General features: G+C 35.1%; 1 non-coding gene and 1 pseudogene across 1 annotated transcript; both read right to left on the minus strand.

Annotated features, from left to right (window-relative positions):
- Positions 1-275: 275 nt before the first annotated feature.
- Positions 276-880, minus strand: LOC141492357 (cyclin-dependent kinase 2-interacting protein-like; annotated as a pseudogene).
- Positions 881-5,259: 4,379 nt separating this feature from the next.
- On the minus strand, positions 5,260-5,387 carry LOC141492414 (U6atac minor spliceosomal RNA). The gene has a single exon (XR_012469892.1). It is a non-coding gene; the product is annotated as a U6atac minor spliceosomal RNA (small nuclear RNA).
- Between the last annotated feature and the right edge of the window lie 14,527 nt (positions 5,388-19,914).

Below are 19,914 nucleotides of genomic sequence, written 5' to 3' on the forward strand. Positions count from 1 at the left end.
TCATTCTGATCTAAGCCCATTATGTGGGTGCTATTTTTTAACAGGAGGTTGAAAATCCATTTGTACTTATGTGGAAATATTTACTGAACTAAACACTTTTGCAAACATATAAGTTTTCCTAATAGTGGTGATAAGAGATTCATAAGATAGAATCATTCTGCATTCATTCAGCAAGTGAGAAAAGTAGAGCTATGACCCTAGAAGAAAATGAATGGATCATTCTGTTATTGGGAGTTTAGGATCAAAAATGAAATGGTTTTGAAAAATTATAATGCTCAATAGCATCTTTCCACATCAAGCCTGCTGTTCTCAACATAGGGTTAGTACAATCACATATGTAGCTTAATCTGAGATCCTGATTCATAGCATGGGCAAGCTTTTCAACAATGATGTGTTTGAGGAGTATTTCCCTCTTATAAACTTCTGAAACCTTATAGGAAACTTCATAGAAGCAAACTATGGGCCATGTATGGAAAGGAGTGTTTGCTAATTTCCCTTTCCATGATAGTAATTTTCTACATTACAAATTCCTTTAGCGGGTTGTTGTTAACTTTTCCATTTTCACCTGTATCCTAGGCAATTTTTCCAAGGTGTCATGAAGCTCCTTGCACAACAACTCAAGTTCTTATATTTTGGATGTTCTTTTTTAGAACAAAAAACAGAAGTAATACTGTTGCATTCTAGTACTAATTTGTCTTCAGTAAGGGCACTGATTTTGATGTTTCCTATTTTGTTTGCAACAGAAAACCTCATATTGTTGAGAGCCTCCCATTTTGATAATAAGTTGTGCCAATATGCAACATTGTCCTTAATTTTTCTTGCACTGACAGATAAGACAATTGGGGGTGGGGATAAACATACCAGAGTTCTTCACATTCATGACTTTCGCACCAAAGATCCAACCCAGAGAAAGTTTGAAGGAGACCCCAAGGAACTTTTCCACAATTATAAATACAACTTATATCTGTGTAATGCTTCTCTTCTCTAAGGACCTACCAAGAAGGAAAGAGTGAAAGAGAAAGAAAAGAACAAAGGAAGAAAGGAAAGAAAGGAGGAGTAATAGGGAGAAAAAGGAATGAAGGAAGGAAGGAGGGAGGAAGGAAGGACTTTCCTCATAATATCTCAGTGAGGTAGCTAGCAAGAGGATTATTATTCTCATTATACAAATGGGAAAACTGAGGCACAGGGAGCACACACTTCAACTACATCTTAACAATAAAGATGCTCTTATGGCTTCACTATTGGTGGTGCCACTTCCTATAATTAAAATGATCTCCTCTCCTAATAGGGAGCTAGTTTGCTCACCTTCCTTTTCCCATTCATCTAGCCATCTTATCATCTGACTGCCATTACTGACTTGCTGTTCCTTACCAGGACCAAATACTGTACACACCAAACCTGAGACATGGGACTCCAAAGCAGGACTTTCTAAATTAAGCCCCTGTACCTGGCAAGCTAAGTGGCACAGTAGATAGTGTTGGACCTGGAGTCAGGAAGACTCATCTTCCTGATTTCAAATCTGACCTCAGACACTTACTAGTTATGTGACCCTGAGCAACATATTTAATGTTGTTTGCCTCAGTTTCCTCATCTGTAAAATGAACTAGAGTTGTAAATGATAAACCACTTCAGTATCTTTGCCAAGACAACCCAAAATGGGATCTTGGAGAGTTAGACATAATGAAACAATTAAACAACAACAATATAATTAGCACAAATATAAAATACCCACCCCAGGAGAACAAGTATAGTCAATATTTTCTCTGTAAACAATCTTGGAACCTCCAGGATGTATTTGGGCAGCTGAGGGGTTGCTAGGTGGTTCAATGGATAGAGCACTGACCCTGGAGTCAAGAGGACCTGAGTTCAAATTTGACCTCAGACACTTAATACTTACTTGTGTGACCTTGGACAAGTTACTTAACCCCATTGCTTTGCAAAACTAACAAACAAACAAACAAAAAAGTGCCCCTGACATGGAGAATTCACAGAATGCTCTGACATATTCAGAGGCAGGTTAAATGAATACAAGGTATGCCACAATTCATTAGAAAATGAAAAAAATTCAAAAGAAGAATTTAAAACTATTCACAAATACATGAAAAATTGCTTCAGATCACTGAGAAAAATTAAAATCAAAACAACTCCTTCTAGCAATTGAACTAAGATAATAAAAAAATGACAAGTATGACAAAAAAGTGGAAATAATCAGTGTTGGAAGAACTATGGAAAAATGGTACTGTAAATGTGTTACTGATGGAGTTGTGACTTGGTCCAACTACAAAGAAAACAGTTTGTAATTACATTTTTAAAAAATGACTAGAAGGTTATTTGATATCCTTTCATCCAGAGATTTCACTGCTTTACATGGTACCCCAAAGAAGTCAAAAATAAAAAGAAAGATTACCTACATGCCAACATAAAAGCATTTAAAAAAGAACAAAGAATTGCAAGTAATGTAAGTTGTCCATTGAGTGGGGCTAAACAAAATTCAGTAAATGAACATAATGGAAGGTTACTCTTCCACAAGAAATGAGGACTATGAAAATTTCAGTGTTGTGGAAAGACTTTTACAAACTGATACAGAGCAAAGTAAGCAGAACCAGGAAAACAATATGCACAGTAACAAAAATATGAACAGAACAAAAACCCTAAACTGAACACTGTATATTTAAATGACCAAGGAGAAGAGCTGAGAATGTAACTTCCTGCCTTCTTAGTTGGTTGATTTTGTGGAGTTGGTTTTTCTTTTCTTTCTTTTTAAAACTTTTGTACAAGGGTCATTAGGAAAGACTATATTTGGAAATGATAAAAGAACAAAGCATACTCTCTCTCTCTCTCTATATATATATATATATATATATATATATATATATATATATATATATATATACACATATTTGAGCTGAGCCTTGGAAAACAGATGCAACTATATATATATATATGTATATATTATATATATATACACACATGTGTATATATGTATATCTGTGTATATGTGTGTGTGTTATTGTAGAGGAAATCATTTCTGGATAGGTGGGATCAGGAAAGAAATGGAGAAGGTCAGATTTGAACTAAGCCTGGGAAAAGCAATATGATTAAACCCTTAGCTTATACCAATCTTTTACCAATTCTTATTACATATTATCTTGTCTTATAAATATTTGAGCATGTGTCTTATGTCTCCTATGAGACTACAAACATCTTAATGGCTGGGACTATGACTTTACATAACTTTATATACCACATAATCCCTTTTTTTGCACTTGGTAGTAGTTTTTATTAAAATAGGTATTTTTTTCTCCCAAGTTAGACTTAAAGACTCCTGAAGTCACATTCATTCATTCACTCATTCATTTGTCAATGTAAGAAATATTTATTAAATATCTTCAATGTACAGAACCCTATCTTCACAAGGAGGACAAAAAAGTTAACTAAAAAATCATCCTAATTTTTAAAGAGCTTAAATTTATTCATTCATTTCAAGAAAGTTTGCCTGTTAGCTTAAGTGCTAAGAAACCTTGGAGTAAGAATTTTATCAGTGAGAGATAATATTGATCAGGCAAGCTTACCTGGGAGTGATAGAAGAAGCAGATATAGAATGACCTTATCTTTCTGAAATTAACCAACAATACAATGGTCCACTGTTGACCAAAGAATTCTTCAGGATGTATGTTGTGAGAGTTTTAAACCTGAAGATGTAAACATGATTTTCAAAATGGCAGGGGAGGGAAATAGCATAATACGTGCTCTAGAATTAATTTAGAAATAAAATGTTGTTCATTTGTTCCTATACAAAAAGAAACTTCAGGATTATTTTGCACCCTAACTCCAAGGGTCAACTAATTAGTTTTTCCTCTTCTCATATATATTTTAGAAATTATATATGACTATATACACATATACATACATACTGTTATAAAAATAAAGAAAAAAAGATTTAATGACTTGGAAAGAGGAAAAGGAAGAAAAAAGGAGAAAGTTAAAAGGGTCGGAGGGAAGAAAGGAAGGAAGTAGGGAGAAGAGGAAAGGATGAAGGTAAGGAAGAGAGGAGGAAAGGAAGAAGGGTGGAAGTAAGAGAGAGAGAGAGAGAGAGAGAGAGAAGGAAGAGAGAACTGAGTCAAATTTTTAAAAAAAGCCATTCCCCAGTTGACAAATGGTCAAAGGATATGCAAAGGCAATTTACAGATGAGGAGATCAAAGCAATTCATAGTCATATGCTCTAAATCATTACTTATTACTTATTAGAGAAATGCAAATTAAAGCTTCTCTGAGGTACCACCTCGAACTCCAAGACTGGCCAATATGACAGGAAGGATAATGATCATTGTTGGAAGGATTGTGGAAAATCTGGGACATTATAACATTGTTGGTGGAGCTGTGAACTCACCCAACCTTTCTGGAGAGCAATTTGGAACTACGCCCAAAGGGCAACAAAAATGTGCATACCCTTTTATCCAGCAATACCACTACTGGGTCTATACCCTGAAGAGATGATGAAAAAGGGTAAAAGCATCACTTGTACAAAAATATTCATAGCAGCACTGTTTGTGGTGGCAAAGAATTGGAAATCAAGTAAATTGTCCTTTAACTGGGGAATGGCTTAGCAAACTGTGGTATATGTATGTCATGGAACACTATTGTTCTATTAGAAACCAGGAGGGACTGGTTTTCAGGGAAGCCTGGAGGAATTTGCATGAACTGATGCTGAGTGAGATGAACAGAACCAGAAAAACACTGTACACACTAACAACAACATGGGGCAATGATTAACCTTGATGGACTTGCTCATTCCATTAGTGCAACAATCAGGGACAATTTGGGGCTCTCTGCAATGGAGAATACCATCTGTATCCAGACAAAGAATTGTAGAGTTTGAACAAAGACCAAGGACTATTACCTTAAATTTAGGAAAAAAAACTGATATCTTATTATCTGATCTTTCTATCTTTTATACTTTATGTTTTTTCCTTAAGGATATGATTTCTCTCTCATCACATTCAATTTGGATCAATGTACAACATGGAAACAATGTAAAGACTGACAAATTGCCTTCTGTGGGGGTGGGGTGGGGGGAAGGAAGTAAGATTAGGGAAAAAATCATAAAACTCAAAATAAATAAAATCTTTTTATATATATTTAATATTTATTTATTCTCATTTTGTACAAATAATATTTTATACATTAATAAAATATTCTTGTTTAAGAGTAAACAAAATACCCCCTTCCCCCAAAAAACATAGACTTGCTTGAGCAATAAAATAAACATGGTTAGATGCCACAGAGTAGGTGGCAATGCCTTAACTGTATATGTGTTGTAAAGGCCACTAGAACCTCTTCCATCCTTATCAAGGGGAGTGCTAACCTTCTCTCCTTGCATAACACAATAAATAAAATCTTTAAAAAAAAAAGAAGGAAGAACAAGGAAGAAGAGGATGAGGAGAGAGATGGAAAGAGAACAGGAGGAGAAAAATATATCTCAATTCATTTTCTCCACATGTTCCTAAATATAATTGGTCAGTTTTTTGTTTTCCATCCCCCAATGTTGAATAACAAAATTCCCAGCCAGCAAGGTAGTGTTTTCTGGTCTCATCTGGCCCTGGGTGGATTTGTTTTTCTAAGAATTTTATGGTCCTTTACAGAAAATGACTACATTGCCTGCATATGTTGCAAGCCTCTTCTAGCAGATGTTTGTGACTGTAAAAATCTTAGGGGAATAATACAGCAGCAGTTTTAGACAATGTGCAGAAACCCAGTACGAGGTCAGTTCTCATTTGTCCTCTTACCCAGTTGCAGCAAGCTGCTAGTTACCATGAGTTAGGAAAAAACTAATGTGTGTATCTTCAGAGTGCCATGGAATATTAAGTCTCCAACATGCCACACCTTCTCTGGGTGATTACAGATAGAATCAGATAGTTTCTGATGAAGGAAGAATAGAAGAGGTAAAGAAAGCTTCCCTTCTGTCCACTTCACTGCCCACATCCCTCTACTACTACTACCACTACCACTATGTCTGTTGCTATTAGTACTATTACTACTACTACTTCTGCTGCTGCTGCTGCTGCTGCTACTACTACTACTACTAACATTAATACTACTTTTTTTTTTGCAAGGCAAGAGTTGAACTCAGGTCCTTCTGACTCCAAGGTCAGTGCTCTATCCACTGTGCCATCTAGCTGTCCCACTACTACTACTACTACTACTACTATTATTATTACTACTAGCACTACTACTACTACTGCTACTACTGCTACTACTACTATAACCCAGTTAAGTGACAAAATGAATAGAGACCTAGCACTGAAATCAAGACTAGGTAAGTCATTTAACCTCCACCGGACTCAATTTCTTCATCTATAAAATGGGGTTGCATGAGGATAAAATGAGACAATATTTGTAAAGAGTTTTATAAACTTTAAAGGGCTATTATAAAGGGTTATTATTCTCCCCCTTGCAAGGGAATCCATGTAGTTCAGAAATGGTTCCTACTATTGGAAGTTTACAGAATGTTTTGGGGTGTGTCTCAGAGCTGGCAGTGGACTTTAGTCCACCTACAAGTTGATGCAGAGCTTTAGTAGAATCCAGTAAAATATTCTGATACAGTACCTAGCACATAGAAGGCATTTAATATATGTTTATTTATTGATAAAGTCCCTTAAATTCTTAGAGTCTCAGTCTTTTCATCTATAAACTGGGTTTTAGAGATAAATCCTCAGAGATTTATTGAAAGGATCAAATAAAATATTGCATGTAAAATGCATATGCATAAAGCAATGATAAATATTCAGTTACAATAATTAGCTAAGAAAATTGTCATTTAATGTGACAATGCAACAGAAAGGCAATTTCATTCAAAAGGTTTGAGTTCAACCCTGGACTTTTATGGACTTGGTAGCTTTGGAGAGATGCCTTAGCTATAAAATGGGAATAATAGGCATACTACCTCCTTATAGGTTTATTATGAAGATATTCCAATATTCTTAATTAATATTACATATACATTATTCAAATTTAGATAATATTCCAAATATTTTCAAAGAAAATACTTTCAAAGACCCTATTTGATCAAATATCCTATGAGAAAGAGAAGAGAGAGATTATAACTCCTTTATAACCGAAGAAATTGAAAATATTTTCAAATACCTTATTTGAGCGATTATCCTGAGAAAGAAAGGGCAGATATTATATATTTCCTCTTTAGTTGAGGAAATTGGGTAAGTTATTTATCTAAGGTCATATAAGTTAGTGACAAAACTAGGACAAGAATCCAGGTTTCCTAACTTAATATTTTGTCTTTGTGTAGTGTGGTTTTATCCAAGGATTTTGTGAGTGCTTGGCAAGCAATTATAGTCTTATGGCAAGCAGCATTTAAGAATCATTTTTATCTTTCCCCCCAAGTGAGACTCAAATGCTCTTAATAATTTGATCACTCATTTGCAAGAAATAAATTTGGAAATATATTTGCTACAGACTTATTCCTACTCTAAAACCAGGAAGCTCTTATTTCAAATATGGCCTCAGACCCTTCCTAGCTGTGTGACCTTGGACAAATCACATAACCACTCTTTGGCTCAGTGTCCTCCTCTGTAAAATGGGAATAATAATAGCACCTACCTAATAGGGTTATTATGAGAATCTAATGAGATAACATCTGTAAGACACTTAGCTCAGTGTTTATTCCCTCTGTCTTCAAAATATAATATAAGTAGAAATAATAATTATAACAATTGGGAAAGAAGTAGACCCATTATTTCTTTCTTATATGGAACTTCCATTAAGAAAACCCCTTCTACTAATTTGTATCAATAACACTTCTACAACTTAAAAGTCTCTCAGAACTTCCTTAACTCTAAGGGGTTACAAGAATTGTCCAAGGCCACACATTCCATGTGTGAAGCCACTCTATAACTTGGCAGATAGACTATTAGATTTGATATTAATACATCCTGAGCTTGAATATGGATTCAGATACTTACTAGTTGTGTGAAATAAGCTACATTTTTTTTGCCTAAATTGGATTCGAATACTCATAAGGTAACATTCACTCATTATTCAGTGACAATATAACAAGTACTTATTGAATACTTTTTAATTATTTTGGAAAATGCAGTTTAGACAAAGAATTCAAAAAATTTACATTTATTCATTCAACAAACACTTATAAGTGCCTATAATATACCTAGCACAGGTATGTAGGTAGGTAGATAAGAACTATGTGCTAAGCATTGTGCTAAATACTAGAGAAATAATTACAAAGACAGTCCCTCCCCTCAAGGAGCTTACATTCTAATAGAGAAAGACAACACACAATGCCTTTTAGTCTGGTTTTTAATCAGAAGATACAAAGTATATAAATATTACAGGACTTTGGGGGTAAAGAATCATCAGTGTAAGATAAAGTTCACCAGGCAAGTCTTCTTGGAAGACATGAATCTAAATAACTATCAAAACATAGGACTATTGGAAGAAGCAGATATGGAAGAGAGAGAGGAAAAAAGAGAAAGAGAGAAAGAAAGAAATAGAGACAAAAAGGGACAGAGATTCAAAGGAACACACACATAGCACAGAGAGAAAGAGAGAGAGACAGAGAGAGAGAGAGAGACAGAGACAGAGACAGAGAGACAGAGAGCACTTCGTCATGAAATTACCCAATGTTATAATGATAAGTGTTGTACGATGTATTTGTCATTCTCTATGACTGGTGGTTTTTATTGTACTGTTGATATGAACTATATGTAACCTTACTGAAGTGTCATTCCAGAAATGTTAGGACAAAAAACAACAGGTCCTTCTCATTAAGGAAAAATATCAAGATTAAGATTAGCCTAGCCCAAAAAGTGGATAGTTAGGTGGTGCAGTCAAGTGGGAGAAGATTCCATCTCTCTGATCTCAATTTCTTTTTAAAAAATTCAGGATTGGCCTTGATTTCTAAGGTTCAAAGTTCTGTTCTAGTCCTAATACTTGTAGCCCCTCTCTTCAGTTTGAAACTTTCCTTCCTACTCTGTCTCTCTCTCTCTCTCTCTCCTTTATGGGAAGCATCCTTCCATTTTTACATTTATTTCTAAATCTTCATAAAGGCAAATTCCCAATGAAATTCAGAGTCAACTCATAAATCTACTATTTGGGGCAATTCTGGGCAGTGTTCAATTTTCTTCAACACATTAGACTAGAGATGGACTAATGTGGAATCAGAATACTCTGAAACACTAAAGGAAATAAACATGCTGAAAACTCGTTCTGAGAGAATGGAACTTCCTGAAAGATATCAAATTCATTTTCTAAAAAGAAAATAAGCAAGCACTTCAGGGCTGAGCTCAGTTCAAACCCTAGAGGCAAGGCCTACCCTAAATTTGTTGGTGGCAATTGGCTTATTCCTTCTTTTATCTAAACTGGTTTGTCCATTTCCAACTTAGATGAGTGTGGAGTTTGTTTTTAAAAGTCATTGCCAAGGGTGTCTCTCTCACCATCTGACTCATTGAATGGCTGAGGTTGTCTGCTAGACTAAGTGTGAGCCTAAGTGAGATGATAGAATACCCAAGCATTCAGAATCCTATTTCATATCTAACGAGTTCCTTAAAAAAAAAGCCTGGCTTCTTTGAGGTGACCAACTGGTTGAAAAAAAGATCTTGACTTGAGATAACACTGTCACCAATGAAGTCAGCAAAGCAATTACATCCAATATGATGCCACAAGGACAATCACACTCTTCCTCATGCCAACCTAGGTTTCAAAACCTGAGGCTATCAAAAGACAACTTAGGGAATCCCCTGGGTGAGTATCAGTTATCTGGATTGTGCTTGACCAAGATCCTTGATAAAATGGGTTATCAGAGGAGCCATTATTTTAGCTGATGTAGAAGAGAGCAGCTAGCTCATCATCCTCCCTCTTTTTGTCTTTTCTCAGAAAGACCCTGAGTTCTGGAATAGACAGAAGGGAGAGTCTATGGATGCATATAGTCTCCTCTATCCCTCCTTATATCCTTGTGCCCAGCATCCAGAAACCCATGGAAATGACATGTGTTACACCATAGTTTTCTCAACTATGTAATCCCAAAATCTAGTATTCTGGCTAGAGAAGGTAGCTTTCTCAGACAGCATTAGTTTTGGAATTTACCTTTTAAGAAGCCTCACATTTGAGAATTGAGGAACCTGATCCTCTAGAGTTAGGTCTTTCTCTCAAGGGCCAAAATTTATAAATTAGCCCGCTATAAATGGTTAAATATTAAATTGATTCACCCCTAAAATGTTCCTAGATTTATTGAATTTTGAGGCCCATAGTAAACCTTGGTGGGGCCAGACCAAATGATTTCACAGGTCTTATACTATGAACTTCGTTCCCCACCCTTGCTCTAGAAAGAGAAAGTACCTTTGAATTAGCTGTTCCCTTGTAAGAATGTGTTTCGTCTATAAATAACGAAATTAACTCGAAAGGCCATATGAAGAAAAATGGTATTTGCATTCAGAGAAAGAACTGATAAATAGAAGTATGTATAGAATACTGTACATTTATAAGCATATATGTGTATGTGCATATGCAAATAGATACATATAGTTATCTCTATGGTGACAAAAAGGAAATCTGTATGATAATTTTGTTATATATTTGAAAAGAATAGCAAGTTGTGCATAGTAGATCTGCAGCTCCATATGCAATCATCTTCTTATTGTACTATATTATGGAAATGCTTGTTTTATTCCATAAAATAAAAAAAGAAAGAATGAGCTTCTAGTTCACACTTGCCTCCTTGAAGCCCTGGTTTCCAAGTACTACCTTCTTCAAACATTTTCTGATTTAGCACTTTGTATGTACTTATCTTTGTACACATTGTGTCCACTCATAAAGGACATTTATACTTCCCAGTATCTAAGACAATGCCTATAATTTAGTGCTTGTTAATTGGTTAGTCTGGATTAGAACCCTGATTTTCTAACTCCATTATACAACAATGACACTACTATTTTCTTTAAATCATTCTGGTCTGTGATAGCCTTTCATTATTACTCTGGTCATGTCCATAATCAAAGAGCACTTCTGTATGCCGTTCATTATAGTTATTGTATCATTATAAATCTCTTTTTTTGTCTTATATCTTCCAATAAGCTATGAAAGCAGAGAGTAAATTTTATGCCTCTTATAGGAAAAGACCTCCAGAACTTTGGATTGATCTTTTATAATGAGTTTATGGGAGGACAATGATAAAAAGTCACACAGGATAGACAAGCACAAATAGGTTACATGACTTTAGCTTTCATACTGATGTTTCTCCAACTGTGGTGCCACATTAACATCTTCTTTTCCCTCTAGAAGCTCTTTGCCACTATTGCTCAAAAAACTCTCCCAATTTGAAGCTTACTCTAATTAAGATCTATAACACATTCCTGATGGCTGTTTACTAGTCCTCAAGTCATTCTCTTTTTTTCTTAAGGAATTCAGTATCTAGCTTAATAGGGCAGTTAACTGACTAATGTATAAAGCATTGTAAGTTTCATTTTTCTGAATTCAAATATGACCACAGATACTCACTAACTGTGTGAATTGGTCAAGTCACTTAGCTGTTTGTCTCAAGGTTGCTCCTCAGTAAAATAAGCTGGAGACGGAAATAGCAAACTACTCCAGTATCTTTCCCAAGAAAACCCCAAAATGGAGTCATAAAGAATCAGATATGACTGAACAACAACCAGAATCTGGCTGACTGAATTCCTTTTCTCGCTTGATTGCCATCATTAGACTAGGGGTATTCAACATCTTTGTTGTTTCTCTTAAACACCAGAATTTCCCAATTTTTCAATCTTCTCAAATGCTCTTTTACTTTACTCAAGTCCCTTTTACTTTACCTCACTCAGAAGGGGGTAATCTCTCACCACTGGTCTTGCCCTTCTCCACCCTGCCCCTCCCATCATTCTCAACTTTCTCAAACAGAAGCTGTTTAACTAATCTGCTCTGTAAAGCCAAAATTACTCACAGGAGAGAGAGACATATTCATAGAACTTTGAGGATTTTCCCTACTGTCTCACCATCCATTCCCCTTGAAGAGCAATTGTTAGCTCAGCTCCTAATATAAACAGAATTGTGCCTGTTTGAGTTGGCTTTTTCCTGGCTCAGATTCCCTTACCTCACAGGACCTGTGTTTGCTTTCTTCTTTCCTTATGAAAAATGGTTATCTGACACCTGGATTGAGTTAAAACTGCCTGCTGACCACATGTTCACTAGCAGTGGGTTATCAAAACCAACTTTTCCAATGAGAGAGACAGCTAAATAAATTCCTATAATCATAGAGGCAAAGAGTCATAGTATTAAAAGGAACCCTAGAGGTCATCTAGTTTAATCCCTACTGGAGGTAGAAATTCCCTCTTTGTTCTACAGTAGCGGTTATGAGTGATGCTCACATTTAAACTCAAAAGTCTTCAGTAACAGAATTTTTTTTCCTAATGAGATAAAATCTGCCACCCTGAAACTCCAATCTATAATAATCTATCCTATTCCTCTTTTCTGTTGGGCCAGAAGGAGTCAATGTAATTCAATAAGCATTACCTGAACTGTGCAAAGTGCCTGGGATTCAAAAAGATGCCTGACCTCAAGGAGCAGAGCTTGTCTTCTCAAAAGTCATATCTATTTAATTTCTCAGGGAATTACTTAATTTTCTCATTCAGCCTGAATCAAATCAGCCAAGATTTTTATTTCTTATCCTTAATTAGTATCATTTTTTTCTTTAAAAAAATTTCATTTTTTTTCTAATTACATATATATATATATATATATAGTTTTCAACATATTTTTGTAAGATTTTGAGTTTCACATTTTTTCTCCTCCCTCTCTTCCTTTCCCCCTCTCCATAACAGCAAGTAACTTGATACAGATTATTCATATATAATCATGTTAAAGGTATTTTCATATTAGTCATGTGAAAGAATTAGAACAAAAAGAAAAAACATGAGAAAGAAAAAATGAATTTTAAAAAGTGAAAACAATATGCTTTGATTCGCATTTAGACTTGCATTTAGACTCTCTGTGGATGGTATTTTCTAAAACAAGTCTTTTATACATTGTTTTTGATCATTGTACTGCTGAAAATTTGTCATAGATGTTCATCACAATGTCTCCATTAATGTACACATTGTTCTTCTGGTTCTACTCACTTCACTCAATGTCAATTCATTCTAGTCCTTCCAGACTTTTCTGAAGTCTGCCTATTCATGATTTCTTACAGAACAATAATACTATATTCATACACCACAGTTTGATCAGTCATGCCCCAGTTATAGGCATTCCCTGAATTTCCAATTCTTTGCCACTGCCTCACTATGTTAGAATAATTAGGGGAGGGACTCTCCCAATAGCCTCCCAATTGGTATACACACCTGCAAAAATTAATCATTCTCTATCCAAATGCCAAATTAATAATTCCAAAGTACAGAACTGACCATATTACTTCCCTGTTACAGAAACTTCTGATCACCTATAAGATAAAAGGAGGGAAACAAGGATTTATTAGGTACATACCATATGCCAGAAGTTTTACAATTATTTTCTCATTTGATACTCACACTAACAATCAGAGATGAAGTGATATGATCTAAGTCACACAGTCGCACAGTCACATAGGAAGAACTCAAGTCTTCCTGAATCCTAGGGGCCAGCTAGCTGAGACAGAGGATAGAGAGCAGGGCCTGGAGTCAAGAAGATCCAAGATCAAATCTGGCCTCAGACACTAGTCAAGTGACTTTGGGGAAGTCATCTAACCTTGTTTGCCTCATTTTCCTCACTTTAAAATGAACTAGAGAAGGAAATAGCAAACACTCCAGTATCTCTGCTAAGATTCCAAAAAGGGATCACAAAGAGTCAGACACAACTGAAATGACTAAACAACAATTTCTCAACTCAAGACTCAAGCATCTATCTACTGGGCCATCTAGCTGCCTTTAAAACATAAACTCCTCTATTTAGCATTTATGAAACTTGACAGTCTGACTCTTCCTACCTACAATTCCAGTTGTTTGATTGCTCGCTTGCTATGCTTTGCTATATATAGTTTTATAGTTACCAATGAAAGGACGATTTAAAATAACTTTGCCTGATGGACTTTCCCACTCACACTCTGCTTCCTAGCTGTTATATATGAGGGAAAGAGTAAGGTGACTATGGATTTTCTTGGAACTCACTGAGATCAGTTTAGCAAAGCCTTAGGGACAGCAGCAGAAAATGGCATATTTGGCATGGGGGTCTTCTGCTAAGTCACACCATGACTTAGGGATTCTCAGCATCTTTTGGTCTTGCTTTGGTCTGGTCCCCACCACGATGATTTGCCATTTGCACTACCTAGCACAATCAGCATCAAGAGTGGTGAGGAAATTAGAGCCCAGGACAGCCTTGCACCATCAAAAAGTGTCAGTGTCCCCAGACATAGTTATATGAAACCACAGGAATGGAATTCCAGGGAAGTCAGTTCTTTTCTAGAAGCATGGAAGGAAGAATGTGGCAGTTAGAAGCGGGTGTAGCAGGTGTCTGCAGCTGCTTGGAGAAAATGAAGAAGCCCAGTGGTCACAGTGTCTTTCTCTACCTAAACTTGATAAAAAAAACAAAAACAAAAACAAATCACACACGGGGTGAGGATAATCTTGACCACCTAACAAAGCAAATCTGATTCTGACTTTTAATTTCTCTCCCAGCCTTGAATTTATACATGGTAAGGGGGGATAATGGTAAGCTCAACCATTCATTTTATAGCAGGCATACATTATTTTATAGAGATTTTGCCTTTGAAAAACAGAACTAATTAAAGTAAAACTTTGCATCTAATAATAGTAAATTTATATGGTGCTATGTAATTATAAGGAACTATCTAGATAATACATATGCTATACGTACATATACTATATATAACAAAACTATATAATAATAATACTTGCATGAAATAATGAAATAAGCAAACACAAAATAACATCATATACAGTTACAGCAATATCATTTTTAAGAATGACATTGATCATTGGCTATTATAAATTTCCAAATTAACTATAAAAGACTGTCCAAATCCAGAGAAAGAACTGATAAATAGAAGTTTGTATAGAATAATTTTAATTTTATTTAATTTTTTTTTAGGTTTTTGCCAGGCAAATGGGGTTAAGTGGCTTGCTCAAGGCCACACAGCTAGGTAATTATTAAGTGTCTGAGGTCAGATCTGAACTCAGGTACTCCTGACTCCAGGGCTGGTGCTCTATCCATTGTGCCACCTAGCCACCCCTAGAATAATTTTAAACACACATGCATATATGCACACACACACATACATATATATATATGCCCATTTGTGTATAATGGTAGCTATCTCTAGGGCAAGGGTAGGAGAAAAGGCAAAAAATTTACATGACAACTTTATTACATTTTTCAAAGAAATAGCAAGTTATACATAATAACTTGCAGTTTCATGTGCAATCATTGTTTTATTATATTATGTCATGGAATGTTTGTTTTATTCCATAAGTTAAAAATAACATAGCTAAATGTGATAAAACAATACTATCTATACAATACATGCATGTGTGTGTGTGTATATATATATATATATACATCTAAAGAAATATATAAATATATGTGTGTTCATTTAAAATAATTTGAAAATCGCTATAGCCCTGCTGGGTAGGGAATGAAAAAAAATTACATTTTACAGACATGGAGACTGAATTACTACATAAGAAATAGGTAGTGGTGCTGACTCTTTCAAGTGTCTAGACTGCATTCTATATTCTTTCTTCCATACCATATACATCTCAAAATCAAAATGGGGGTGGGGGATGGACCTTTAAGGTCTCTTCCACCTTGACATACTATAGCTCATTAAGACAAAACATACTTCCCTGACTTCTCCACCCCCATATTTGGTTTGGATGGGATTTTAGAGTGGCTTCTACTTCTCCTGAGGTAGATCATGTAGAAATTCCCTTGTGGTTTAATCAATGATCAGTTAGCCACTTAACTCAGACCCCTCTCAGGCTGAATCAAGTGAATATTAATAGAGCTAGCTGTTCAGAAACCCTTCACTCCCAGGAGGTTTTGTTTTGGCTATTTCTCATTTTCTTCATATAATATCTGAGATTCAGAGAAGAAATAGGGAAGAAGAACTCATTTACACAAAGCTGTAGCTAGTTGGGCAATTATTTAATCCTAATGAGGGATTGCTGAGCCCACAGCTTGAAAACAATGAGAGTGTACAATTTGTGGTAACACAACAGCCTAGACATAAATAAAGATGGCTATTCAATTCAATCCATAAATATTAATTAAGGACTCACCAAAAGTCAGGCATTGTGCTAAGTGTTGGGGATACAAAAAGAGATAAAATACAGGCCCTGCCTACAAGGAGCTTGCAGTCTAATGGGGATGACAACATACAAATATATCCAAAGTAAGTTATCAACAGGTTAAATAGGAAATAATTAAGAGAGGAAAAGTATTGGAATTAAGAGTTGTTAAAGAAAAGTTTCCTGAGGTGGTTAATTGGAACTACAAGAAATTATCTCTAGAAATAACGCCTGCCAAACTACATTTCCAACCCCAGAGGAAATGGAGATCATGAGGTGTAGCATATCCTAGGCCAAAGCATATGAACTTAAGATTCAGGGATTTTTTTTGCAAGGCCATGAGGTTAAGTGACTTGCCCCAAGACACACAGCTAGGTAATTATAATGTGCCTGAGTCTAAATTTGAACTCAGGTCCTCCTGACTCCAGAGCCAGTGCTCTATTCACTGCACCACCTGGCTGCCCCAGTGTTCATGGACTTTTAAAAATATGTTAATAACTTTATTGTTTCTTTTGTAATTTTAGTGTGAATTTTATTTAGTACCATGAGACCAGAGTCAGAAAGACCTAGCTTCATGCACCTAACTGGGAAACCTCCCCAGGTTGTGGTGAGAAACGAATGGAATAATATCTGTAAAGGTGATCAGCACTTTATTGTTAAGTAGCACATAGTAGGTACTTAAGGAATGCTTGTTCCTTTCTTCTCTCTTTTTACCATATGCATTTAAAAACATTATTTTAGGAAGGGATCCATAGGCTTCACCAGATTTTCAAAAGTGTCCATGATCCAAAAATAATTCTCCTATTCTGTGGAAATAAGGCCCTCCTTTCTATATAGATATAAAGTAATCATGTGGATATTTACAAATAACTCAACGTTTAGTGTCATAAAGATAAAATCTTTTGGGGTCACATTCATCTTCCTTTTTTATCCAGCTATTTTGGTGCTGTGTAGACAGACAGTCTATATGAGATGGCAGGGTGATTAGGGTTGATGTACAAAGAGCAGGACTTCTTCATTTGGAGTTTTACCTTGCCTCCAAGATCATTAGTGGCAAGATAGTTTTATTTGGTATGTGAGACACCCTTGAGTCCTCACTGAACACTTTCCAATGGAACGGTAGAGTCATACTTAACTCCTTCTTTAAGGATACTATGTTAAATAAGTCCAAAGGAACAAATGACTCTTTTTTAAGATCCTACTTCAACTCTGTCAAACATCCCTTGATGCTAGAAACTACTGAAAGTCAGAAAAGGGTTAGATTCACTTTTACATCCACACCTAAATTGGTAGGATAATAATTCATGTTTCTATACACTTCAAATTTCTTTTTTAAATTTTATTTTTTAAATTAGCTAATCTATTTTCTCTCTGTCCCATACTCACCCACCCATTTAAAAAAAAGAAAGAAAAACAAAGTTTTTGTAACAATTTTCATGGTCAAGTAAATTCTGTCATTTACCATATCCATAAAATGTTATCTTTGTACATTAAGTCTATCACTTGTCAGCAGGTGGATAGCATGCTTAGTCATTGATCCACTGTGATCATGGACAGTCATTGTACTGATCAGCATTCTTGCAACTTAAAAATTTTTTAAACAATGCTGCTGTTATTGTATAAGTTGTTCTAGTTCTGTTTATTTCATTTTTCATCAGTGCATATGTCTTCATAATTATTTGCTTTTTTAAGAGTTTGGAACAGTTTACTTTCACAAAGTAATAAAAAACATTGAATACAGATAATTTCCATTTGATTAGTAGAATACAACTGAAATTGCTTCATCTGTAGACATATCTTACAAAATGACTAACATCTAAGAATAGAATCAAAGAGGTTCTACACCGGCAACATTCACATGAATTTACTTTTTAAACTTTCATTTTATTTTATTTTTTCAGTTAATTGTATTTTTGTAATTATATGTAAAGTGTTTTCAACCTTCACTTTTGTAAGATTTTGAATTCCAGATTTTTCTCCCTCCCTCTAATACTATTTGCTTTTATAATATTGATATTAGAATATAAGTTGCTCTAGTTTTGCTCATTTCATTGTACATCAATTCTTTGACTTCCCATAACTCTAAGAAATTATTTACTTCTTTCTTTCAATATAATAGTATTCCATTATATTCATAAATCCTAATTCATTCAGTCATATCCCAATACTGAGTATTGTTTCCAGAAATCTAAAATGTATAATCATATGGAAAAAATGAACCAAATCACTAATAATTAGAAAAAAATGTGAATTGGCACACTCATAAAATTGGCAAATATGACAAAAGAAGAAAATAGCAAATGTTAGAGGGGATATGGGAAAACAGGAACATTGATATATTTGTTAGTAGAACTGTGAAGAATACAACCAGCTTAGAGAGTAATTAGAATTGTGCCCAAAAGTTCAGTGTATGAACTTTGACTCAGTTATATATCCCTTCTAGGCTCAAATCCCAAAGAGATCAAAGAACGAGGAAAAGGTCCTATATGTTCAAAAATATCTACAGTAGTTCTTTTTGTGGTGGCAAAAAACTGAAGACTCTTTTCTTTGCAAGAAAAAATGCTTTCATGGTGCTGCCCAATAGTCTACGGAATAAATAATGGTCTTTGAAGAATGACACAAGGGTATAACAGAAGCTTCATTAGAGGCTGGAGATCAATGGTAAATATACAAGTCATCTTTCCTTACAGCACTTTTTGTGCTAATATTAAAATGATTATTTTTCCTATTTGACAAAGAAAAAACTGAGGCTCAAAGGGATTAAGTCCAAGGTTGCAGAGAAACTTATTGCATATCAGAATAAGTATTAAAATCTGAATCTTTTCTGCCTCTCACTCTCACTCCAATCTTCTATCCATTATGCCTCTCAGCAGTGGACCAGGCAATCCTCCTCTGACACCAATCTCCATGAAGTCTTACACTTTTTGAACTAAACTGAGAAATGTTTTTATAGTTGAAATACGAAATGGAATCCATTCCAGTGTAATAAAATTAATCCTTTAAAAATCAAAAGCATAGAAAAATAAAAAAATAAATAAAAAGCATTGCATATCCAAGAACCAAATCAGTCTTAAATGGAAGGTGATGTGGCTATAATAAACCAAATTAAAAGGAATGGAAATGTAGGAAATCCCATTTTAAAATATAAAACACACAAAGCACAGGTATTTAACCAAGTCCTGACTTGATCAATCGCTCCTTCTACTCTAGGTCATATACATTGGAAGAAAAAAATGGTCACAGTGAGCTGTGGCTTTTTTTTCAGTCAAGAGCTAAGAACATCAAAGAGACTACCATAAGAAATCAAGTTTTCACAAAGAAATATAAGAACAAAAGAGGAACTTCTAAGTCAATGTTAACCAAATCCAAAAGGGACAGATTCAAAGCTAGGTGACTGGTGTGGAGATGACCTGTTAAAGAGTTGGTTATGGGGCAGCTAGGTGGCGCAGTAAATCAGCCCTGAAGTCAGGAGGTCCTGAGTTTAAATTCAGCCTCAGACACTTACCTAGCTTAATTACCTAGCTGTGTGACCTTGGGCAAGTCCCTTAACCCCACTGCCTTGCAAAACAAACCTAAAAAAAAGAGTTAGTTATATCACCTAACCGTCATGGTAGCT

The sequence above is a fragment of the Macrotis lagotis genome, chromosome 6 (genome assembly GCF_037893015.1).
Source record: "Macrotis lagotis isolate mMagLag1 chromosome 6, bilby.v1.9.chrom.fasta, whole genome shotgun sequence".
NCBI classification, from domain to species: Eukaryota; Metazoa; Chordata; class Mammalia; order Peramelemorphia; family Peramelidae; genus Macrotis; species Macrotis lagotis.